The 26,530-nt window shown below is 47.0% G+C and overlaps 5 pseudogenes; 4 read left to right on the top strand and 1 right to left on the bottom strand.

The window, feature by feature from the left end:
* Nucleotides 1-10,330: 10,330 nt before the first annotated feature.
* Nucleotides 10,331-10,449, bottom strand: LOC143943050 (5S ribosomal RNA; annotated as a pseudogene).
* Nucleotides 10,450-19,146: 8,697 nt separating this feature from the next.
* LOC143951328 (5S ribosomal RNA) lies at nucleotides 19,147-19,265 on the top strand (annotated as a pseudogene).
* Nucleotides 19,266-19,587: 322 nt separating this feature from the next.
* On the top strand, nucleotides 19,588-19,706 carry LOC143954541 (5S ribosomal RNA; annotated as a pseudogene).
* A 748-nt stretch (nucleotides 19,707-20,454) lies between these two features.
* LOC143948862 (5S ribosomal RNA) lies at nucleotides 20,455-20,573 on the top strand (annotated as a pseudogene).
* A 2,011-nt stretch (nucleotides 20,574-22,584) lies between these two features.
* On the top strand, nucleotides 22,585-22,703 carry LOC143955312 (5S ribosomal RNA; annotated as a pseudogene).
* Nucleotides 22,704-26,530: the final 3,827 nt, after the last annotated feature.

Genomic DNA, 26,530 nt, shown 5'->3' with positions numbered 1-26,530 from the left:
ATCGCTCCCCAGTTTCCAGGGATGCCACCAGATATGGGCAGGGTTGACCCCTGGCGGTCACCAAGGGTACTTTTGTTTTTTGTCTATGTATTTACTTTTTTGTTTGTATGGTTAATGTTTGGTCATGACTCTTTCTACAATGGGCTCTCTGGGTCTAGGCGGCTCTTGGTACATGATATTAACACCCATGGGCGTCTCCTTGCAATATTAACGGAACCATCTGATGGCCACACGTGACATGTCCTCTTTTAATATCCTATCCTGGAATGTCCGGGAGCTCAATTCTAAATTTAAAAGAGCAGTTCTGTTTAAATATCTTAAATTGCACTCCCCCCATATGATACTGCTCCAGGAGACACACCTCATGGGCAGCAAACTGTTGGCACTAAAGAAGCCGTGGATCCAGAGAGCCTTTCATGCCTCCTATTCTACCTATGCCAGGGGGGTCTCAGTGCTGATCAGCAAATCCTTTCCCTGTGCAGTGGAGCAGATTCACACCGACTCTCAGGGCAAATACGTGATAGTAGTTTTCACAGTTTGGGGTACGAGATATATTGTGGTAAATGTATACCTGCCTCCTCCCTTTTCAGCATCCACCTTATACACTATCCTGGAAAAGGTTACTCCATACTGCCCCGCTAGGCTGCTACTTATGGGCGATTTTAACGCTATTCTAGCCCCAGACTTATACAGGCCGGTCCCCCCCAAACAATGATCCTCAGACCTACCCAATTGGGCACAGGCCATGGGAGTGACGGAGGTCTGGAGGTGGAAACACCCCTCGACTAGGGCCTACTCCTGCTTTTCCACCACCTATAAAACGTCCTCACGCATCGACTTAGCTTTTGCCAATCCAGCCATGCTATCATACGTGCTAGACGCCACGTATTTGCCCAGCGGGCTGTCGGACCACTGCCCCCTCCTCCTTAATGTCCGCTCCCCCACTTCCCGAACCTCAGCCCTTTGGCGCCTGGGAACCCACTGGCTCTCCCACGCCGATTTGACCAACACTATCCCGCCCGCCTTGCCGAATACTGGCAAATTAATGCAGGGTCCTCCTCCCCAGGGGTTACTTGGGACGCATTCAAGGCCTTCAGTAGAGGTCATTATATTTCCTCCATAGCTGGGATCCGTAGAGAGCAAGCTGCCACCACGACTGAGCTACAGAGCAAGGTAGATACCCAGACTGAGGCCTACACAGCTGACCCCACCGACTCTAGTTTTGAAGCCCTTAATGCGGCGAAACGAGAATTACACCTCCACCTCACAGAGCTTACCAGACTGGATCTTTACCGCAATAAGCAAAGATTTTTCGAGCAGGGGGACCGGAACGGTCGCCTCCTGGCAATGTTAGCTCAACACGACCTGCCCATGACGGTGATACTAGGGTGTGGTGTCCCCTTCGGGTGAATCGGTCTCCTCTCTCCCAGACATATTGGACGCATTTCGGCAATACTATGGTTCCCTTTATACCTCTGTGCTTCCCTCGGATCTCATGCCACAGGACCTGGCGCCTTGGCTGGACCCCCTGGCACTCGGCTGGCTCTCGGACGCCGAGAGAGAAAATTTGGTGAAGCCCATTACCCGGAGGAGGTACAGAGGGCAATTTGCTCCTTTCCTGCAGGAAAATCCCCGGGTCCAGATGGTCTCCCTATGGAGTTCTACAAAACCCACGGGGCCCTTCTTGCCCCCCAGCTGGCCCAGCTCTATACTCACTGTCTGGCAGAGGGCACCCTTCCCACCTCCATGAGCCATGCACACATAATACTAATCCATAAAGCCCCTAAGGACCCCACATCCTGCGCCTCATATAGGCCTATCGCCCTCCTAAATGCAGACTTCAAAATCCTTACCAAATTGCTCACTACGAGACTACAACCCCTACTGCCATCTGTGATAGAGACGGACCAGACCGGTTTTATGCCTAATAGAGCCACTGACATCAACTTAAGACTCCTGTTTACCAACATCCATGCACAACACTTCAATGAGGGTTCCCGGGTGGTGGCCTCCCTGGACATAGAGAAGGCCTTCGACACTGTGGAGTGGCCTTTTCTGTGGGAAGTCCTCCGTAGAATGGGGTTCCCCTTGGTATTTATTGCGTGGTTACAGACGCTCTACCAGCACCCCACATCAGCCATTAAGCTGGGGGGGGTCTCTCACGGTCCTTCCCTCTGTCCAGGGGCACGAGACAGGGCTGCCCTCTTTCTCCGGCCCTGTTCGCCATCGCAATGGAACCCCTGGCGGAGGCCTTACGTACCTCCCTGCACATTAGGGGCCTGCGTGTTGGCTGGCTGGAGGAGAGGGTCACCCTGTATGCGGGCGACCTCCTTCTCTTCCTTAACGACGCAGACTCCTCTCTCAGAGGGGCATTACAAATTCTGAACTCATTCTCCACGATCACGGGCCTTAAGGTTAACTGGTCAAAATCACTTCTGTTCCCTATAGACCCAGCAGCCAGTGACACCGCCCCCCCCCCCGATATACCTCTACAGTGGGTGGAGAGCTTCAAGTACCTTGGGGTGGTGGTCTCGAGGCAGGCTTCGGACTTCTTACCTCTGAATCTATCCCCAGTGGTTCAGGAGACACAGCTGGTTACTGCGGCTTGGTGGCTCACTCCTGATAGGACGAACCCTGCCACCTTGGTTGAGGCGGCGGTGGTGAAGTCACTGGAAGCGCTGAAATTTTTACTGTATCGTGGCCCAAAAGCAACATACCCGCTGACCCCCTCCATGCGCACCACGTTGCGTGCATGGGGGGCAGGACTTAAACTTGAAAAATACCCTGCCAATGCACTTTCTCCAGCTGCCCCCTTGTGGTTGAACCCCACCCTAGAGCAGTTTTACAAACTACCTGAACCCCATGCTTGGACTAAGTTTAACGTTAAAACAGCGGACCAAATAATTTCCGACCAATCGCTGGCCCCATTCCCCAAGTTGATTTCTGACTTCAACGTCCCGCAGAGCTATTTTTTTAGATATCTACAACTCTCCCATGCCTTCAGATGCCAGTTCTCCGGGTCTCCCCCCCAGGTTGTCCAGTCCGGACCTCCTCACGTCCAGATGTGAAAATAAGCCCACCTCGAAACTTTACTCCCATTTGATAACGACCTCCCTCCCTACCTTGGGAAAACTCAGAGACAAATGGGTGCGTGACATTCCCACCTTTGATAATGATGATTGGGATGACATGTGGGACTTCCCTTTCAGATCCCTGGTCTCCCTGAGAGACCGGCTAATACAGTTTAAGATGGTCCACCGAGCATATTTCACCCCATATAGATTGCACAAAATGAACCCCGCTTCCCCCCCGGGGTGTTGGCGTTGTGGGACAATACCGGGGGACTTCACTGATATTTTTTGGACCTGCCCGGCTATTGTCGACTATTGGAAGGAGATACTGAGGGTCATTGCACAGGCCACCTCCATATCGCTCCAGCCCTCCATAGAAATTTGCATACTGGGCCTGATAGATCATATTATTCCCACTGTGGCGCGACGCACCCTGGTTGGGCTTCTCCTGTTCTATGCCCGCAAGGTCATAGCCCTCAGCTGGCGTAAGCCAACTCCTCCTCCTCTCTCCCTGTGGAAAAAATTGGTCAACGGCAGCATGCCTCTTTACAAAGACTGCTATGTTAATAGGGGTTGCCCGCAAAAATATGACAAGGTCTGGTCCAGCTGGCTGGCCGACGCCTCCACAGCCTCTGACCCGCAGCCTACTTAACAAGTTACCTTTTGCTAGTAAACTGGAAACTGCACCAGTGGAAATGTTGTTTGTCTGAGTAGCATGTTTTAACTCCAAGTTGTCCTGCTGCACATGGAGTCAGCTATCTGTGGCCAATGAGGTGCCTTAGACTCTCCGTCATATTCTGTATGTACCAAACTGTCTTGTATTACAACTCTGTATACACCACGCCTGTAACTGTAGTCGTGACCAATGTATGTGTTCTTTTTTGTTTGTTAGTTTGCTTGCTGTTGTTTACTGCCTAAATCTTAATAAAAAGATTTGCAAAAAAAAGGGTATACAGAGAGGCTCGTGAATGCAGAAGACGGGCTTGTTTATACAGAGAGGCTAAAGTGTACAAAACACAGGCTAGTGTATATAGATAGGCTAGATTATACAGAACAACGTCCTAGGTATGCAGAGATGGAGGCTAAGGTATACAGAGAGAGAGGCTAGAGTATGCATACTTGCTAGTGTATACAGACGGACTAGTGTATACAGAAGACCTTTCTAGTTTATACAGAGAGGCTAATGTGTACAAAAGACAGGCTAGTTTATACAAATAGGCTAGATTATAGATAAGAAAGTCCTGGGTATGCAGAGATGGAGGCTAGGGTATACAGAGAGAGAGGCTGGGTTACACAAAGGCTAGTGTATGCAGACTTGCTAGTGTATACAGACGGACTAGTTAAGACTAGATAATGTATAAAGAGATGCTAGTGTATACAAAAGACAACCAAGAGTAGACAGTGAGGCTCGTGCATACAGAGGAACGGCTACAGAGAGGCTAATTTGTACAAAAGACAGGCTAGTTTATACAGATAGGCTAGATTATACAGAAAAACTTCCTGGGTATGCAGATATGGAGGCTAGGGTATACAGAGAGAGAGGCTGAGTTACACAGACTTGCTAGTGTATACAGACGGAATAGTGTATACAGAAGACCGGCTAGTTTATACAGAGAGGCTAATGTGTACACAAGACAGGAAGGTTAAACAGAGGTAGAGGCTTTTTTACACAGAGAGGCTAGTGTATGCAGACTTGCTAGAGTATACAGACAGACTAGTGTATACAGAGAGGCTATTTTATACAGAGAGACTAGGGAAAACAGAGAGGCTAGTGTACAGAGACAAGCTGACAGTGAGGCTGGGGTATAAAGAGAAGCTAGGTTATACAGTAGACAGGCTAGTTTATATAAACGACAAAATTGGGTAAACAGAATACAGGCTGGGGTATAATGAGAGGCAAGATTATACAGAGAGGATAGGGTACACAGAGAGGCTAGTGTATAAAGACGTATACACGAGACCTGGGTATACCGAGAGACTAGGTGTATAAAAGACAAGCTAGGGTATACATAAGACCGCCTGGGGTATACAGTGAGGCTATTATAATTGGAATGAGGCTGGGGTAATAAGAATGGTTCGGGTATACGGCGAAGTACAGCCTAGAAAAGAAACAGAAAACAGAAAAGTCAAACAAGGTAATACAGATAGGCTAATGTTATTCCCCTGAGCCTAGTGTATACAGAGAGGCTAGTGTGTACAGATAGGCTTGTGTATACAGAAGACAGTCTGGGGAATTCAGTGAGGCTAGCGTATGCAGAGAGGCTGGGACACCGAGACTATTGTAAAAAGAAGGCAGGCTAGTGTATATAGATTATGGGCACGGAGAGATTATTGTATACAGAAAGGCTAGCGTGTAAAGAAGACATGACTTTATTTTTTGCTAATGCAACTACTTCTGAATCATGTAAAGCGTTACAGTGCTTTTTTCATTCTTTGGTGCTGTTAAAAGTTCAGTGGTGTGTTGTCAGTGGTGATATCAATGTGACAGTTAATGTGGAGAACTACAAATATACAAAATAGAGCAAAAAAGTGCTAAGTTTATTTTGTTAAGTCATTGACTGATAGACGTTAAGTAATTGACCATTATTGGTTTGGCAGTACATTGTTTTTTGTTGTTCTGGTAGCACTGAGAAGATATTAGATGAGTGATACTATTGCAGAGATACCGGCTAATATCTTAATATGTGCTGCGTGTAAGGTAGAAATAAGATGGTTTTGTGTGAGTTGGTTTACCAGGATTTAGAGATAGTAATGTGTTTATTCTGATAATAAATATAGCAAAATTACTCAGATTAATATTGAGACAGATATACAGGTCGGGTTTAAGTGGAAATACACGAAATAACAGCAACGACGTGTGTAGGTTTTTATCAATCAGGTTCATTACGTGTCTTTAATCATGTAGTGAATATCCCCCACATATAGCATGAGAATGAGAAAGGATAATAACTGGCAGAGGATGACATGGCAAAAAGACAAACTGCATTAGAAATGTGAAAGTGAATTAGAGATGAAATGTCAATCCCCATTGGTTACTTACAGGTAACCATTAATACAGTTAACACGGCTACGTACAGAAAAGTGTGAGCTAAGCAGCTAAATATTACTTAATATTGCAGAGATTAAGTATTGCAGTTAAAAAGAGATCAAAAAGTTATCCCGGTAGCACAGAGTGGACTGATATTAGATGAGTGATCGTTGTAGTACAAATTCAGTTTCCTATAGCAGAGAGATACCAGATAATGTATAAAGAGATGCTAGTGTGTACAAAAGACAACCAAGAGTAGACAGTGAGGCTCGTGCGCGGAAGCCGCGGAACGGCTACAGAGAGGCTAATTTGTACAAAAGACAGGCTAGTGTATACAGATAGGCTAGATTATACAGAGGAAGGTCCTGGGTATGCACAGATGGAGGCTAGGGTACCCAGAGAGAGACTGTGTTACACAGAGTGGCTAGAGTATGCAGTATACACTAATACGTCTGTATACACTAGCAAGTCTGTGTAACCAAGCCTCTCTAGTGTATACAGACGGACTAGAGTATACAGAGGGCCGGCTAGTTGGTACAGAGAGGCTAATGTGTACAAAAGACAGGCTAATGTATACAGATAGGCTAGATTATACAGAAGAACTTCCTGGGTATGCAGAGCGCTCAGCTTTAAGGGATGGCCAACGTGAGTAATATAAGGGACACTACTCACCCCCCCCCCACATCTACTAGATCTGATTTTCATCCCCTTTCCCTCTCTGCCCCGGTCATCTGGTGGCAGTTTTATGGACTCCCTTGCCCCCACCCATTCATAATCCTTACCAACCTTTCCTTCCGCTGCTCACAGGAACACACTGGATGACTTGTCTAATTAACCAACTGTACAAGACAGCGCTATCATCCTGGAGGAGGCTTTACCCCTCACTGTTTGGGTGGTCCCTTCCTCCCCCTGGATGCTCCACATATACCCCGACGACATTGTCGGAGGGGCACCACTTGACAGGACATGGGGCTGTCATGCCAGTGGCATCTCCCATTGTAAGAAGGGATGATGGCCCCAACCCCTTAGCTGCAGGTTCTTTCATGTACAGACCAGGGCGGCTCATCTTCCCTTCTGGAATCTTGACCTTAGAGGGGGGGTTGCACTTTGGGGGGTCTGAGTGATACTTAGTGCGCTGTACTGGAAGGGCTTGACATTCCCGCATATGTGTCCCCAACCCCGGTTTGCGCCCCTCCCCCCCTCTGGCCCCCACCTACTCTTTGCCGACATTGCCTTCTGCAGCTTTCGGGAACACCCTGGATGACTTATTTATTGAGCCTATTGGTACGAGACACTGCTTCCCTCCAGTTTGACTCTGGACCCCCCTGGAGGATTTACCCCTTACTGTTTGGGCGGTCCCAGCCTCCCTCTGGATGCTCTACACAGCCCCCGATGGCGATGCAGGAGAGACACTAATTGGCGGGCCCCAGGACTGCTGCTCGGGTGAAGTCTCCCATTGGATGGAGGGACGGTGGCCCCAGCCCCTTGCCTGCCGGATTTTCCATGCACTAACCAGGGCTGCTCCTCTTTCATCTTGATGTGGTGACCATGGAGGGGAGGAGTTAAAATTTATGGGGTCCGGGTGGCTGCTGGTGTGAGTGCGCTAAAGGACTTGACATTTCCGCATGTTTGTCCCCTCTCCCTAGCTTCCCCGCCTTCCCTCCCCCCTTCCCCCCTCCCCCTCTTCCCCCCCTTCCCTCCTTCCATTCCCTCCCCTCCCTCCTTTCCCCCTTCCCTCCCCCCTTTCCCACCCCCTTTCACCCCTTCCCCCCGTTTTCCCCCCTTGCCTCCCCCTTTTCCCCCCGGGGCATGGACGGGGGAGAGGGGGTAAGGAGAGGACAATCTGCCAAAGGGAGAAATGCATTTGTTCGGGGGCTGCATGTACTTTTGGGGTATGGGACGGGGGTGGTGTATCCCATTCTGTGATGCCTTTTCTGTTGTGACGGGCTCCCTCGTGCATGCCTACGTTTAGGGCGAGCCAAGGAGACCCCTCAGTGCTGATAGTTATCTGCTCAACCTCGGTTTTGATTATACTATTGTTTTTTGGTTCTATGATGTTACTGATTGTCTTTTATTTGCATACCGGTATCAGACGTGACATTTACCACTGCCAGGACTGGGGGGACTGGGATCCGGGGGCTCCCTCTCCGACCTGTCTACCCACCAACCCAAGTAGGACGGCGCTTTAAACCCAGTGTACATCTGGTAAGCGCTATAGCATAATTGTGCTGTTTTAGTATACCCTTCCTGTACTGTTGAGTGCAGACAACCCTTAATTTCCCTCTCCCCCTGGGGTTGAGGTGCCCGGCCTCTTTTTCCCCTTACCTTTCCTTCCATTTGCCCTTCCTTTCTCCCCCTTAGTTCCCACCATCCATTATCTACCCAATACCTACCTTGGTTCAACTTTCTTTGCTTTTCTCTGACGTCCACCTCCCCCTCCCCGAGGAGCGATGGCAGACTCAGTCAAGGTCACCTCTCTAAACGTTAAGGGACTGAACTCCCCTGAAAAACGGCGGATCCTCCTGTGAGAACTGAAGACTTTCCGTACTGATGTGGCCTTTATACAAGAAACACATTTTAAAAATACTAGCCTCCCCTTTCTATGGTCGAGATCCTTCCCTCAGGCCGCGTACACACGCGGGGACTGTTCGCTCAACTTTGTCCGCTGAACAGTGTTTCGGCGCACAGTCCGCTCGTGTGTGGGCTTTCAGTGGACAGTTTCAGCGGACAGTCTGCTGAACAAAGTTTTTCGGAAATTCCGAAAAACTGTCCAGTCCCCTCGTGTGTAGGCTTGTTCGTCAAACTAAGTTCCGCGCATGCTCAGAAAGGATTTACACGCAGAAGTTTGCATTGCAGTGTATAGGACGTCGTTTTCTAGTCCCGTCGTACGTGCCGTTCACGTCATCGCGCACGGTTTCAGCGGACTGTTCGTTCGTCGTGTGTGGCCAAGTCCGTCCATGCTAATTTTGAGCGGACTGTCCGCTGTTTGACGGACAAAGTTGAGCGAACAGTCCCCGCGTGTGTACGCGGCCTAAGGTCTACCATTCTACTAACCCCTCCTCTAAGACCAAGGGAGTCTCCATTCTGATCTCTAGCAGGCTCCCCTGGGTTCTCCAGGATTCTCTGGTGGACCCTGGGGGTCGATATCTTTTTCTTAGGGGCCACATTGGAGAGCTCCTTTTTACATTTGCCACTGTGTACGCTCCCAATGATCACCAAGACACGTTCCTCAGAACTACCCTGCACAGATTATGTGACTTTCGGGAGGGCCAGTTGATATTAGGTGGGTTGACACTTCTGCCTCTTGCTCCTCGCTCCCCATTTCCTCTAGAAAGCAGATTACTAAGTGTTTATTGAATGACCAATTAGTTGATGTCTGGCGTCTGCAACACTCCGGGGAAAGGGACTACTCTTTTTGCTCTTCCCCTCACAAATCATACTTTAGGATAGACTTCTTCTTGATTCCACATGACCAACTGCACTTGGTGAGCTCTTCCTCCATCGGCCATATTACTTGGTCTGACCACGCTCTTGTAGCCCTTACCTACACCCTCTATAGGGCCATAGGTGATCTCTTTGGGCACTCTCAACCCTCTTGTTAAACACCAAGATGGTCACCTTGGGAAACAAGCGAAAATAAACAGGTCAACGCCAACAACATACACAGATGGTCTCCCATACAGGTATTAACCAGGCCGTACGCTGCTAGGCCTCTGAGATCAGATGAGATTGTACGCTTTCAGGGTGATGTGGCCAAAGGTGTTCTATTCAGACACTCTCAACCCTCTTGACAAATGATGGTCATCTTGGGAAACAAGTGAAAAAAAAACAGGTCAAAGCCAACAACATAGACCCTGGCGGTCTCCCATCTGGCCCTAACCCTGCTTAGCCTCTGAGATCGGGCGCTTTCAGGGTGATGTGGCCTTAGGCGACCGCTTCGGACATACTCAAAACTCTTGACAGATGCTAAAATGGTCACCTTGGGAAACAAGCGAAAAAAAAACAGGTCAAAGCCAACAATATAAAAAGATTCCTATAGCACCTGTAATTAGGTACTATCCAGGCCGGACCCTGCTTAGCCTCTGAGATCAGATGAGATCGGCGCTTTCAGGGTGATGTGGCCGTAGGAGATTTCTTTGGGCTCTCTCAGCCCTCTTGACAAATGCCAAGATGGTCACCTTGGGAAACAAGCGGAAAAAAAAACCATGTCAACGCCAACAACATAAAAAGAAGCCTACGGCACCTGGTATTCCCAGTCGTTCTCGCATCCAGTTACTAATCAGGCCCGACAATGCTTAGCCTCCGAGATCAGACAAGATCGGGCGCTTTCAGGGTGATTTGGCCGTAGGCACTTTCTTTGGGCACTCTCAACCCTCTTGACAAACGCCAAGATGGTCATCTTGGGAAAAAAGCAAAAAAAAAAACAGGTCAACGCCAACAACATTAAAAATAGGATTTTTATATACAGCTTACCTGTTAAATCCTTTACTTGAGAGTACATCACGGGACACAGGAGCTTCATTACATAGTGGGTTATATAGGCACCTCTGGTGATTGGACACTGGTTAACCCCCAATTAAGGAGAATTCCTCCCCTATATAACCCCTCCCATATGGGAGGCACCTCAGTTTTGTAGCAAAGCAATAGGAAACCACGTAAAATCCAAGAGGGACGGGAGCCCTGTGTCCCGTGATGTACTCTCAAGAAAAGGATTTTACAGGTAAGTTGTATATAAAAATCCTATTTTCTTGATCATACATCACGGGACACAGGAGCTTCATTACATAGTGGGATGTCCCAAAGCAATGCTCAGATTGAGGGGAGGGAGACAGAGATCATAATATATAGACCGCCAGGGGAGGGCTGGCAGCCTTAGGCCTGGGGGGCAAGTCTAGTCAAGTGGCCCATTAATCCACGAATCAGCTCACCATCAACAGTGCCCATCAATGCAGCCTCACCAATGCCCATCAATGCAGCCTCACCAATGCCCATCAATGCAGCCTTACTAGTGTCTATCAATGCAGCCTCATCATTGCTCATCAATGCAGCCTCACCAGTGCCCATCAGCTCAGCCTTGTCAGTGCCCATCAATGCAGCCTCACCATAGCCCATCAATGCAGTCTGTTCAGTGCATGGGGATTAGAGAGAGAAAAGCTGCTGGATAACACAGAGCGGAGATCTCCCGCTTACCCAGTGCGGCTTCTGTCATACGAAGTCGTGCCTCCTGGACCAGGTTCTATGATAGATGTCACCAGTGTGCTCTTTATCATAGGACATCCTTGGCTTCCTGGCGGTACACTGAGGTACACGTCACGAGGAGCCGATGCACGTACCCAGTTGCTGTGATGTCTGCCGGGCACCCGCAATCGCTCATGACAGAGCAGGAATGTGGATCTGTGTGTGTAAATACACAGATCCACATCCTGTCAGGGGAGAGGAGACAGATCGTATGTTCCTAGTATATAGGATTGGTCTCCTCCCTAGTCAGTCCCATCTCCCCCACAGTTAGAATCACTCCCTAGGTAACACATTTAACCCCTTGATTAACCCCTTCCCTGCCAGTGATATTTATACAGTAATCAGTGCATTTTTATAGCACTGATCGCTGTATAAAAGTCACTCGTCCCAAAATAGTGTCAAAAGTGTCCGATCTGTCCACCGCAATGTCACAGTCACAATAAAAATTGCAGCATTACTAGTAAAAAGAAAAAAATAATAAAAATTCCATAAATCAATAACTTATTACTGCTTATCGCAATTTTTTTTACCAAAAATATGTAGAAAATTACACATCAGCCTAAACTGTTAAGGCTTAAGTTGGCATATTATAGCAAAAAGTAAAAAATATTGTGTTTTTTTTAACCAGTTCCCGACCAGCGCACGCCGATGTACATCGGCACAATGGCACAGGCAGGCATATTGGCGTACAGGTACGTCCAATCTGGTTGGGACCCCTGTGAGTCCGGTCATGGGTCCCGCGGACTCAATCGCCGCGGGCATATCTGCGATCGTCTCACGGGGCGGCTGAACGGAGAGATGCCGTTGTAAACAGCATCTCCCCGTTCTGCCTAGCAACAAATTACGCTGATCTCTGCTCCGTGTGATTGGAGCAGAGATCAGTGTTCACTAAATGAAAGCCCAGCCCCCCCCCCCCACAGTTAGTAACACACCCCTAGGAACACTTAACCCCTACACTGCCACCCCCTGGTTAACCCCTCCACTGCCAGTGCCATTTACACAGGAATCACTGCATTTATATAGCAGTGATTGCTGTATAAATGACAATGGTCCCAAAAATGTGTCAAAAATGTCCGATGTGTCCGCCGTAATGTCGCAGTCACAATAAAAATCACTAATCGCTGCCATTACTAGTAAAAAAAAAATATTACTAAAAATGCCATAAAACTATCCCCTATTTTGTAAACGCTATAACTTTTGCGCAAACAAATCAATAATCGCTTATTGCGATTTTTTTAACCAAAAATATGTAGAAGAATACGTATCGGCCTAAACTGAGGGAAAATTTTTTTTTTTTATATATTTTTGGGGGATATTTATTATAACAAAAAGTAAAAAATAATGCGTTTTTTTCAAAATTGTCGCTCTATTTTTGTTTATAGCGCAAAAAATAAAAACCGCAGGGGTGATCAAATACCACCAAAAGAAAGCTCTATTTGTAGGAAAAAGAGAACGTCAATTTAGTTTGGGAGCCACGTCGCACGACCGCGCAATTGTCAGTTAAAGCGATGCAGTGCCGAATCGCAAAAAGTGGTCTGGTCTTTGGCCAGTAAAATGGTCCGGGGCTGAAGTGGTTAAAGTTGGCACTCTTTTTTTGTTTAAAGTGCAAATAATAAAAACCGCAGAGGTGATCAAATACCACCAAAAGAAAGCTCTATTTGTGGGAAAAAATTTATTTGGGTACAATGTTGCATGACCGCACAATGAAAACTGACCTGGGCAGGAAGGGATGAAAATGCCGGTAGTGTATTTCTTCCAAAAAAAATTGTATTTGAAAAACAGCTACATAAATACAGTGTGACGTAAAATATTGCAACAATTGGCATTTTATTCTCTAGGGTCTCTGCTAAAAAAAAAAAAAAAAATTATATATATAGTGTCAAAAAAGGTTTAGGCATGAAGGGGTTAATAATATCAGCTCCCAGCTTGAAACAATGGGAAAGAAGTGAGAAATCTTCATAGTGTAAGACTTTTCTTTTTAAGAAAAAATAAAAAAAACACATTCACCAAAAAACTTACATTATCTCTGCTCTGTCCTCAGGATCAGCCTCATGGGGTGACAGTCTGCTCCCCCGCAGCCTCTCGTTTGTTCTCTTCCTGTGGTCAGGCTAGGGAATTTTTTGCGCCCAGGAATTGCTATTAGGCCACCGGGACTACATGTCCCACAATGCTTTGCAGCTGCTGGAGGCTCTGATGGGCTCCCTCCCTCTACCAATGAGGAAGCAGGGGAGGGAACAGAGTGGGCGGACGCTCACACAGGCTGCAGTGTTCGGAGGAGAGGAGGGGGGGGGAATCCCCCACACGAACTGACAGGTCAGGTTGTCTCTCACTCCACTGTCAGTGGATTAGTGTGAGTGCGACCGACGGGAGGTGCAGGAACAGAGCGGCCTCCACTACATAAGTGAGTGTGAGTGTCTCTTGAGTTTCCGTGCCCCTCCCTCTGCCTCAGCTTGCAGCCCCTGCCCTGACCCGAAAAGGAAAAAAAATCGTGAGCAGTGGCTGCCAGCCATTATGCATATATTGTTAGGGCAGCCTAGGGGGAAATTGCCACCCTGCCCCCCGGCCCAGCCCGCCCCTGTAGACCGCCAAGGACCGGTGGACCTAAACTGCAGCCTGCAGTACACTGCACCCAAAGGTGATATCCTCTTGCCCTCTGACATCCACCTGATAGAATCTGGTGAATGTGTGGACTGATGACCAAGTTGCAGCCTTACAGATCTGAGCCAGGGAGGCCTGGTGATGCACTGCCCAAGAAGCACTTACAGCCCTAGTTGAGTGCGCTTTCACTTGAAAAGGAGGGATCTTCCCTTTAACACTATAGGCCTGAGAAATAATCTGTCTAATCCACCTTGAGAGAGTGGATTTTGATGCCTCCTGGCCCTTCCTAGGGCCTTCCGGCAAAATAAATAAGCAATCAGTTTTCCTTATCTGAGCAGTTGCCTGATGATAGATACTGATTGCCCTTACCACATGCAAAGTGTGCAAAGATTCTTATTCTGCGGACTGTGGGTCCGGAAAAAAGGATGGTAGGATTACATCTTGATTCAAATGGAATCCTGAAACCACCTTAGGCAGAAAGGACCTGTTGGGACGCATTACCACCCGGTCCTTATGAATAATTAGATACGGCTCTTTGCTGGAGAGAGCTGCTAGTTCTGACACTCTTCTAGTCGTGGATATGGCTACCAAGAAAACCAATTTTTTAGTCAAAAGAACTAACGAAGCCTGATGCAAAGGTTCAAAAGGTTGCCCCTGCAAAGCTGAGAAAACCAAATTCAGAACCCATGAGCACACCGGAGGTTTGACTGGCGGCCTTATCCGCATAGCCCCCTGGATGAAAGCCTGCACCAGGGAATGCGATGCAAGTGGCTTCTGAAAAAACACTGACAAGGCCGAAATCTGCACCTTGATAGTGCTTACGGCCAAATTCATTTCTAGGCCTGACTGGAGGAAGGCCAAGATCCTGCTAATGACATACTTTCTAGGATGCCATTCCCTGAGTTCACACCAGGAAACATATGCCCTCCAGATTTTGTAGTAAATAAGCCTGGAGGCCGGCTTTCTGGCATTGACCAGAGTAGAAAGGACTGGCCCCCAAAGCCCACGGTCTCTCAGAATGTGGGTCTCAGCAGCCAAACCGTCAAATTCAGACTGTGTAAAGCAGGATGGTAAATTGGACCATGTGAGAGCAGATCTGGCCGGAGAGGGAGGATCCACGGCCTGCCTACTGCCAACTTCATGATCTCTGCGTACCACGGTCGCCTGGGCCAAGCCGGGGCTACCAAAAGAACCAACTTTGTCTCCCTCTTGACTCTTCCCAGGAACCGCGACAGAAGCGGACACGGGGGGAAGGCATAAATCAAATTGTACTTATCCCAGGGAACTGTCAGAGCATCCGACCCCTGAGCGAGTGTATCTCTTGTCCTTGACACGACCTTGTCCAGTTTTCTGTTGAACCTGGACGCAAACAGATCTACGTCTGGAGTACCCCACCTGCGACATATGTTCCAAAATACGGCGCGGTGCAGATCCCATTCTTCTGGGCACAACTGCTGGTGGCTCAGAAAATCCGCCTGCCAATTTTCCACTCCTGGAATGAAGACTGCAGAAAGGCATGGTACATGCCTTTCTGCCCAGACAAGTATGCGATTCACCTCTTTTTGAGCAACCAGACTCCTGGTACCGCCCTGGTGATTGATATAGGCCACTGCAGTGGCATTGTCAGACTGAACCCGAACAGGGAGACCCCGTAGTCTGAAAGACCAGTTTATGAGAGCCATATAAACTGCCCGGATCTCCAAGACATTTATGGGCAATAGATTCTCGATCGCAGACCATTTCCCCTGCGAGCACGTCTCCTCCAACACTGCTCCCCAGCCTGTCAGGCTGGCATCTGTCGTAATAATCTTCCATGGAAGAGGAAGAAAAGTTTTGCTTTTCAGCGAATTCTCGTTTGTAACCACCAGACGACACTCTTGCGTGTCCCTGGGGATAGACGCATAGGAAGATCCAACGACTGGGGCTTCCTGTTCCAAGCCGCAAGGATGCATCTTTGCAGAGGCCTTCAGTGGAACTGGGCGAATGGAACGGCCTCGAAGGAGGCGACCATTTTCCCTAACAGTCTCATGCACAACCGAATGGGGGAAGATCATCTGCCCAGAATTAGGCGCACCAGATCCCCAATGGCCAAGGCTTTTGGCCTTGGTAGAAACACCTTGCCCTGAGCGGTGTCGATAACCATACCCAGGTATTCCAACCTGGTAGCAGGCTGTAGGGATGACTTTTTATAATCCAACCTAGACGTTCCAGGTGTTCTAGCGTTCTGGTAACACCGTGGTTCAGGAGCGCTACTGTTTTCTCTATGAGAAGCAAATCATCTAGATAAGCCACATGACACACAAAAATTGGCACATGGAGATATGCATCCTTGATGTCTATTGATGCCATAAACTCTCCCCCTTGCAGGGAGGAGACCACAGTGCGAATTGACTGCATTCGGAAGGACTGGATGCGTAAAAAACTGTTCAGATCCTTCAGATCCTGGATAGGTCTGACACTTCCATTTGGCTTTGGAACAGTGAAGAGATGCGAGTAAAACCCTGAACCCTGTTCTTTTGGGTCCACTTCTACTATCACCCCCTGGGATAGTAAGTGATCTAAGGCCAGAAATAGCGGTCTTTGCTTTACTGGGTCCCTGGGGATCCTTGACCTTAGAAAGCGAGAAGGTGGAATCTCCTGAAACTCCAGCTTGTAGCCCAGAGATACCGAAGAGACCACCCACTTGTCCCGGATCTCTTCCCGCCAGGCTTCCGCAAACTGCAGGAGCCTTCCTCCCACTCGGCCGAGCGGGGGCGCCCCTTCTCAAGGAAGCTTTTGGGCTCTGCTTGGCAGGCTTTTGCCCCCCGGATTTCTTCTGCGCCTGGGCCCGGCCTTGAGCCTTTCCTGTAGAGGGGGGTTGAGAAGACCGTCGCCACTGCTTAGAGCTTGATGCTCCGGGAGAGAGAGAACGCCTAAATGATGGACGTTTTGACTGCAAGGAGAGTAGATTTACCCCATGAAATTTTTTGGACGAATTTGTCTAATTCTTCTCCAAACAAACTTTCCCCTTTAAACGGGAACCCAATCAAATGCTTCTTGCATGATAGCTCAGCTGTCCAATTCTTTAGCCATAGGGCCCTTCACATGTGTACCAACAGGAGAGACAAACGAGATGCTTGTTGGACAGAATCCAAAATCGCATCAATCATGAAACACAGAATTTGAGGTATTTCTGCATAATTCTCCACTTCCTCACTGGGAAGGAGGCCAAGCATCTGCTTAACCTGTTCCTTGAGGAACTGACACAACCCCACAGCTGCGACTGTAGGTTGCACTACAGCGCCAGTCATGGAAAAGGAGGCTTTTAATAATGTTTCCAGCTTTTTATCAGTTGGATCTTTAAATACCTGAGCATTATCCAAAGGACAGGTCAGGTTTCTATTCACGCAAGAAACAGCCGTATCGACAGATGGGACCTCCCATTTCTTGGTGAAACTTTCCTCCAGAGAATAAAGCATAGAAAACCTTTTAGGAGGAGCAAACAGTTTATCGGGATGTTCCCAATCCTCATGCAACAATTTATCCATTAAGGGATGAATTGGAAAGGAAAAGGCAGTCTGTGGGATTTTCCTGACTCCCAGGGAAGAAACAGAGGACGTAGCGATCTCAGCAGCAGACATTCTGAATGTGGTACGCACCAATTCAGTATAATACTGCACCTGTTTTCTGAGCGCCTTGGAGGAGGGGACTCTCTCCTCTTCCTCTGGTTCATCCAACTGCTCAAGATCCCTGTCCCAAGCTAGGGATCTCTCCTCATTGTCAGAAGTGTCATCTGAAAGAGGAATCTCAGCAGAGGGAGGGGGTCTACCCCTTTTCCTGCTGTCTTTCAGGGAAGCTGAAACAATATGTTTCTCCCTTCAAAACCCTCCAATGTAGCCCTAAGGGAGTCCTCAGTGACGTATATCGGGGCTGAAATATTAGGAGAGGCTGCAAAACCTGACAGGGGCACTGACTCATCCTGTGAGGCTGGCTCCAGTCTTGCAGGAGGGGGGTGGTAACCTACAGGCATTTTTATAACCCCCTAGACCTAGGAAGTGACTTACCAGTGCCCTTGTATATCAAGAGGCTTCCGCGCTCTATGGCAAATAAGGTCAGAAGGCAAAATAACAACAGGAGCAGCAATCACTGTATGAGTTGGCTCTCAATGCTATATATACTTAAAACAGGGGGGGTTGTGTTGCGCTACCTTGAAAACCAAATAATATGAAAAATAAAAATAAATCATTAATACTAGCAAAAACGAGTATCGGTGCAACTGAGTTTGTAAACTAAAACAGTGCCAAGTGCTTAAAAGTTATATGAAAAGTGCATACATGCATTTATACATAAATTAACTATTTAAAGGTGTCTCTGTGCATCATCCAGGTGTCAAAAATTCAGGGTACATTGCTAAATGCAATAAAACACATATCACCAAATAAAAAAAAAAAAAAAAAAACAGTGTAAAATTGCAGTGTATATAAAATTAATTAAAACACGCAAAAAATAGACTAATTCCAACGGGAATCAATAGCAGCAAATTAGTGAGTTACGATAACATCAGTGAATCACACTAAAGTGTCCCATACATAGTCCAATCGTGCAATTTGAATGCAATAATCACAATCCAAAAATTAAAGTGCAATGTGCCAAACCAACTCTCTTCTGGTGATATTCCGTGCCAGTGATGCTTATGCTATATAATTACCTCGCAGCTGCAAGGTATGCAGCGAGAAACAAAGCAACTAAATTACAGAGAATGATCAAAGGGATGGCTGCAGAGCGGACTTCTGGAGATACCACAAACTCCTCCGATTTCCTCGTGGGTTATAAATGACAGGCAAGCTCAAAGGGATAAGTCAGAAAGGTCCACCATGGTGTAGTATTTCAAACCAACACTTTTATTTAAGATAAAACTTGTCTACTCACAAGAAAAACGGAACAGTACACAGTTATAACAATGGACCGGCGAGCGCCTTGCTCGGATGTAAACGTCACTTCCGGTTTCCTACGCGTTACGTCATCCAATGACTTCAACTGGGATCCCAGTTCTCATCTGATCTCAGAGGCTAAACAGGGTCGGGCCTTGTTAATACCCGGATGGGGGACCACCTGGGAATACTAGGTGTGGTAGACTTCTTCTTATGTTGTTGGCGTTGACTTGTTTTTTTTGTTTCCCAAGGTGACCATCTGGGCGTTTGTCAAGAGGGTGAAAAAGTGCCTGAAGAGATTGCCTACGGGCACATCACCCTGAAAGCACCCGATCTCGTTTGATGTTGGAGGCTAAGAAGAGTCAGGCCTGGTTAGTACCTGGATGGGAGACCACCTGGGAATACCAGTTATTGTAGGCTTCTTTTTATGTTGTTGGCGTTGATTTGTTTGTTTTTTTTCACTTGTTTCCCAAGGTGACCATCTTGGCATTTGTCAAGAGGGTTGAGAGTGCCCAAAGAGATCGCTTACAGCAGCAACACCCTGAAAGAGCCCTATCTCTTCTCATCTCTGAGGCTAAGAAGGGTTGGGCCTAGATAGTACCTGGATGGGAGACCGCCTGGGAATACCAGGTGTCGTAGGCTTCTTTTTATGTTGTTGGCGTTGACCTGTTTTTTTTTCGCTTGTTTCCCAAGGTGACCATCTTGGTGTTTGTCAAGAGGGTTGAGAGTGCCTGAAGAGATTGCCTATGGCCACATCACTCTGAAAGCACCCAATCTCATCTGATCTTGGAGGCTAAGAAGAGTCAGGCCTGGTTAGTACCTGGATGGGAGACCACCTGGGAATACCAGTTATTGTAGGCTTCTTTTTATGTTGTTGGCGTTGATTCGTTTGTTTTTTTCACTTGTTTCCCAAGGTGACCATCTTGGCATTTGTCAAGAGAGTTGAGAGTGCCCAAAGAGATCACTTACAGCAGCAACACCCTGAAAGAGCCCTATCTCTTCTCATCTCTGAGGCTAAGAAGGGTTGGGCCTAGATAGTACCTGGATAGGAGATGGCGTTGGAATACCAGGTGCCGTATTCTTCTTTTTATGTTGTTGACATTGACCTGTTTTTTTTTCGCTTGTATCTCAAGGTGATTTGTCAAGAGGGTTCAGAGTGCCCAAAGAGATTGCCTATGGGCACATAACCCTGAAAGCGCACAATCTCTTCTGATCTCAGAGGCTAAACAGGGTTGGGCCTTGCTAGTACCTGGATTGGAGACCACCTGGGAATACTAGGTGCCGTAGGCTTCTTTTTATGTTGTTGGCATTGACTTGTTTTTGTTTCGCTTGTTTCCCAAGGTGACCATCTTGGTGTTTGTCAAGAGGGTTGAGAGTGCCTGAAGAGATCGCCTACAGCCCCATCACCTTGAAAGTGCCCGATCGTGTCTGATCTCTGAGGCTAAGCATTGTCGGGCCTGATTAGTAACTGGATGGAAGACCGACTGGGAATACCAGGTGCCGCATGCTTATTTTTATGTTGTTGGCGTTGACTTGTTTTTGTTTTGTTTGTTTACCAAGGTGACCATCTTGTTGTTTGTCAAGAGGGTTGAGAGTGCCTGAAGAGTTCGCCTATGGCCACATAACCCTGAAAGCACCAGATCTCGTCTGATCTCAGAGACTAAACAGGGTCAGGCCTTGTTAATACCCGGATGGGAGGCCACCTGGGAATACTAGGTGCTGTAGACTTCTTCTTATGTTATAGAAACAATATGGTCCAACCTATCCAGTGACACCGTGCAGAGATAGGCACATCATCTCCTAATAAATATGAAAATTACAAAACGGGGAAGGGGGATGGGAAGGGGAAACAAGGGAGATTTTTAAGCGGTGCAATTATAAACACTAATAGAACGAAATATAATAAAAATTAATTTATTCATATACATTAAAAAGCACTATAGTGTCAAATATAGTACGTAGAAATACAAAGAACAATGTACGCATTTTTACTGGACTAGAGGGATCCCGGAAATGCAAGTTGAAAGACTGATAGCACTCGTTCCCAACATGTTTCGCAACAAGCTTCTTCAGGGGAATGTGCAACTAACGATAAATATAATATAGAATTAATATACAAAGTAACATAAATCTACAATGTAATTACAAAGATACATAGATAAATATAGATATATATAGCAACCCAGGCATATGTGATCTAAACAAAATGGCGCTTACCACCTATCGACCAGCAACCGCAAACCAGGAATCAACACTAGATGAAGATATGTGCAACCGGCGTCACCGGTGTCACCGGCGTCACCGGCGTCTGACGTCACCGGCTCGATGCGGACATTCTGGAGAGAACACCGCGCATGTGCAGAGCCAGTTACGCCGACTGCCAGACTACATTTCCCATCATGCCACTAAGCTGGAGGTGGAGCTTCCAGCTGGGCAGTTGCCAACAGGGTTAACAATAGAGAGATGGCCATAATGGGTCTCTGGTGTTATAGAGACGGAAGTAGACAAGCCTGTATGCAAACTAGCCCTATCCCCATAATAGGGGTAACAGCCAGTGATCCACCATAACGGGTGTCCCCAAAGTCAATGACTCAAGAGGCACCCTGGGTGTCCGTATGCCCCCCAACCAAAAGGAAAAGGCTAATGGACCCACTGATTTGTCCCAGCGATGCAAAAAAAAAGGTATCGATTAATCCCGGACACGGCGCTAGCGATCTGTGGAGCGCCGCCCTGTGAACGAGAGTCATAGTGAACAACAGAGATCCCAATGTTTGTGCAGCATGATCCGCGAACACAGATACAAACAAACCAGGGTACCATGATAACTAGTTTATTATTAGACACAAAAGGAGAAAAAAATATCAATTATAATTACAGCAATGATCAAGTCAATTCATATGGTGTTATAACAAATCCAATAATGAAATAATAAAAAAAAAAAAAAAAGGGGGAATGGGGGGAGGGGAGGAGGGGGAGAAAAAAAGAAGGAAATTTCTTCATCTAAGTCCTGTTGTCAGGGAAAACCCAGAATGGGGGTTAGGGGAAAAAGTGGAAAAGAACACTGTTATAAAAATGATCTAAAACTGATATTTTCATTGAACCCCGGGTACTGGGTATCTTTTAAAGTGAAAATCCATTTGGCCTCGGTTTGTAAAAGAAACTTGTCAACAGAACCACCTCGTGAATTCAAGGGTATATGTGCCAAAGCTGTAAAACGAATCCAATCAGGGTCAAAGGAATGGTAAGTCCCAATATGCCTACTTATGGCTGTGACTTATTTAGTATAGGTTTAATATAATCCTTAATGCGGATTGAAAACAGTCGTTTAGTCTTACCAACATAGAAGCCTCCGCATCGGCATTGCGCTAGAAATACGATGCCGGGGGTGGAACACGTAACATGAAACTTAGGAAAAAAACAACTACCATTGGGTAGTTTCACTTTACAAGAGTTATTAATATACGGACACGTGTCGCATTGACCACAGGAATATGTGCCGAATTGTTTCAAAGAAGTGGATAATGGATTGTCAATAAAATGACTTTTAACTAAACAATCTTTTAGAGATTGTGATCTCTTAAAAGTAATTGCAGGTGAGTCAGTTATGTATTGATTTACAATAGGGTCGGCCTGTAATAAAGGCCAAAATTGTTGCACGATGGTCCGAAAGCATTTTGTTTGTTTACCAAGGTGACCATCTTGGTGTTTGTCAAGAGGGTTGAGAGTGCCTGAAGAGATTGCCTATGGCCACATCACTCTGAAAGCACCCAATCTCGTCTGATCTTGGAGGCTAAGAAGAGTCAGGCCTGGTTAGTACCTGGATGGGAGACCACCTGGGAATACCAGTTATTGTAGGCTTCTTTTTATGTTGTTGACATTGATTCGTTTATTTTTTTTCGCTGGGCACATCACCCTGAAAGCACCCAATCTCCTCTGATCTCAGAGGCTAGAAAGGGTCGCGCCTTGTTAATACCTGGATGGGAGACCACCTGGGAATACTAGGTGCTGTAGGCTTCTTTTTATATTGTTGGCGTTGACTTGTTTTTTTTGTTTGTTTCCCAATGTGACCATCTTGGCGTTAGTCAAGAGGGTTGAGAGTGCCTGAAGAAATCTCCTACGGCCACATCACCCTGAAAGAGCCCAATCTCATGTGATCTGAGAGGTTAAGCAGGGTTGGGACCAGTTTAGTACTTGGATGGGAGACCGCCTGGGATTTCCAGATGCCGTAGTCTTCTTTTTTTTTTTTTTCACATCAATAGCATTTATTGAAAATAAAGGTGAAACAATAACAGGAGTTATAACATTACAATTGCGTTTGGTGGTACATAAAAAATACTTTAAGAATCAGCGAAATCTTGTCCTCTTGGTACACCTATTTGCCAGAGGCTATAGCTTGTACAATAAAAGCTACTCGATCGTCTAAGGCAAACCCCCTTCGTCTAGTATTCTTAACCAGTGAGGAAAGAATGTGAGTAAGCTCGCAGGTGCCTAAACCGCCTGTACCATACAGCAAAATGAACTAATCCTCCAGATAAAATCTGTGATTAATAACTGAAAGAAAGATCATTCAGAGTTGAAGGGAGCAGAGAGGAAAGATAAAAGAGGAAAAGAGGAAAAAAGACAGAGAAGAAAAAAGAAAAAAAAAAACCAGAGAACAGAGGTGAGTAGTCTATGCAAGTATACCATGCCTCAGATGGTCTGGAGGATATCGGCATGTCTCTTAGAATATCTGAACACTACCCAAGGTGTTCAGGTGTCATGAAATTGGTCCACCACCTCATGGGCCTGAGCCACCGTTTCTTCCATTGCATAGGTATCAGCTACCTTAATCAACCATTCTTTCACCGTGGGGACTCTGGGGGAACGCCAGTGCAGCGGCACCAGTGCTTTAGCAGCATTCAGCAGATGTTTGAGCAACGAATTTTTATACCTCTTCCGAGGTATGTCGGTGATGTGCAGGAGACAACAAGCCACGTCCAATGTAATGGAGGTACGTGTCATTTGAGTGATTAATGATCTCACCTCATCCCAGTAGGGAGTTAACTTGGGGCAGCTCCACCAGATATGTGTAAGTGTCCCCACATCGCTTTGGCATCTCCAACACATCTCCGACACCTGTGGGAACCATCTGTGAAGTTTGTCTGGAGTGTGGTACCATTTTATCAGTAGTTTGTAGCATAACTCTTGGGTGGAAGCGCTAATTGAACATTTATGGGCCAATGCACAAGCGTCCCCCCACTGCGAGTCCGTAATATTTCTTTGGAGTTCCAGAGACCACTTAATCTTACAGTTGTCCTCAGAGTGCTTAGTTAGATTCTGCAGCCAGGAATACGCTACAGAGGTAGTCTTAATCTGTCACTCACCAGACGCACAGACCGACTCAAAATCCGTCAAGGGTCTATGAAATGCTTCCTTATGTCTCGGGGAATTAACAAAGCTCCTGAGTACGAAGTACGTCCAAAGGGGGATTTTGGGGGCTTCCCAGTCTCTCCTAAGTGTGTTCAGGTCTTTCATTCTGCCATGGGTGAAACAGTCCTTCACCAGCCTCGGGGCTTCGGAAGTCGCGTTATAGAAGAAAGTGTTTCCCGTCCCCGGAATAAAGTCCGGGTTGTCTCGTAGTGGAGTCAGGGGGCCATATGGGGTTGTTACAGCAAAATATTTTGTCGTCGCGTGTAGCAGTGCCAGTGTTGTCTCAGTCAGGGGGTTCAGGCTAATCTCTTCTTTTAGTCTGTTCAGGGGAATCAATGGAGAGAATCTTAATCTATTCTCAGACAGCATGTCTTCCAATCCCACCCAGTCCTTATCGCTCTTATGGCATTGCCAATCGACTATCCTGGTCAGGTGGGCCGCTAACTGGTATTTCTTGAAGTCCGGAAGCCCCAGCCCTCCCTTGACCTTGGGTTTCGTCAGAAGGGCGAATCTAATCCTCGCCCTCTTTTTGTTCCATAAGAAATTCAACACCAGTGAATTTAATTTATGGAAGAAGCTTCTCGGAATCCGGACTGGTAGCGTCCTGAATAGGTAAATCAGTCTAGGTAATATTGACATCTTCAGAATAGCGGCCCGTCCAAACCAGGAGAACCACCGCGCACCCCATGAACGCAAGTCTTCTTCAATTGTTTTTAGCAACGGGGGAAAGTTAAGATCAAAAACTTTACCAATGTCTGGCGCCACCCACACCCCTAGGTATTTAAGCGCTACCTTCTCCCAGCGGAACGGGCAGTTCCCTTCAAATCTAGTTAGGTCTTCAGGGTTTAAGTTTATATTTAAAGCTTCAGATTTGGAGAAGTTGATTTTTAAATTTGATATGTAACCAAAGTTCGTAAAGGCCTTAAGTAAATTGGGGATCGGCGTGTGTGGGTCCACTAGGTAAAACATCAGGTCATTGGCGTAAGCCGCTACTTTAAACTCCCTATCTCGAACCCTGAACCCTCTGATCGAGTCCTCCCCTTTGATCGTTCTAATAAACGGCTCAAGGGAGAGTATGAATAAAAGTGGGGACAGGGGGCATCCCTGTCTGGTCCCATTTGCGATAGTCACCGGATCCGACAAGGAACCATTAACCCTGACTCTAGCCAAGGGATTTTGGTATATCGCCGAGAGCCACGACATCATCCGCTCTCCCATTCCTACCCATCTGCATGAGGCCAGCATGTAATCCCACGCAACTCGGTCGAAGGCCTTCTCCGCATCCGTGGACAGGAGAAGGCCTCCGAGCTGCCCTGCACGAGCGGCCTGAGTCAGCAGAAGCGTTTTAATAATGTTGTCTTTTTCCTCCCTCCCCTGCATGAAGCCTACCTGCTCCGGACCAATCAGGTCCGATAGTAGGGGGCACAGTCTGCAAGCTAGGATTTTTGTCAGTATTTTTAGATCTAAATTTAGTAGCGATATCGGCCTGTAGCTCGAGCATAGGGAAGGGTCTTTATTGGGTTTGGGCAGCACCGCTATATGTGCTGATAGGAAGTCGGGGGTGACCTGTCTGGGTATGGACAGGGAGTTCAAGGCTTTCTTAAGGGGAACCGAAAGGATATTCAGGAATGTTTTATAATAAATGGCCATGTAGCCATCTGGCCCAGGGCTCTTCCCAGTCTTCAGTTCGTTAACAGCCCTTTTAATCTCTTCATCAGAAATCTGTTCGTCAAGGAGAGCTAGGTCTTGGTCCCCAAGAGATGGGAGTCCACTTTTTAGTAAGAAGTCCGTGATAATTTGGGATCTGTTGCCGTCCAGGTCGGGTGGTCTATGTTGTGGGGTAGGTTATATAACCCCATATAGTAGTCGTGAAAGTGTGCAGCTATAGTTTCGTTGTTGACCGCTAAGGAACCGTCCGCATTCCGAATCCCATTGATGGTCTGTCCTGAGTGGTGTTCCCGAAGGGCTGTGGCAAGCAGTCGGCCAGATTTGTTGCCCCCTTCATAATAAATATTTTTTTTGAAAAATAACATACGTTTGGATTTAATGAGAAGCAAGTCATGTAGGTGTTTCCTGGTTTCCAACAAGTCTGTGGCCGTTCGTTCGCATAGTGTGCGTTTGTGCAAAGTTTCAAGTCTATTTATTTTTTCCAATAGGCCCCTCGTCTCCTCTTCCTGAGCTCGCTTGCGTCTCAAACCTAATTTGATTAGTACCCCCCTAACAGTGCATTTATGTGCTTCCCAGAGTACCAGTGGGTCCGTGTCGGGTAAGTCGTT

Source organism: Lithobates pipiens, unplaced genomic scaffold (assembly GCF_037356315.1).
Source record: "Lithobates pipiens isolate NorthernLeopardFrog02 unplaced genomic scaffold, aLitPip1_a1.2 Scaffold_10, whole genome shotgun sequence".
Classification (NCBI taxonomy): Eukaryota; Metazoa; Chordata; class Amphibia; order Anura; family Ranidae; genus Lithobates; species Lithobates pipiens.
Note: the sequence above shows the minus strand (reverse complement) of the source record. Positions and strands in the feature narration are given on the sequence as shown.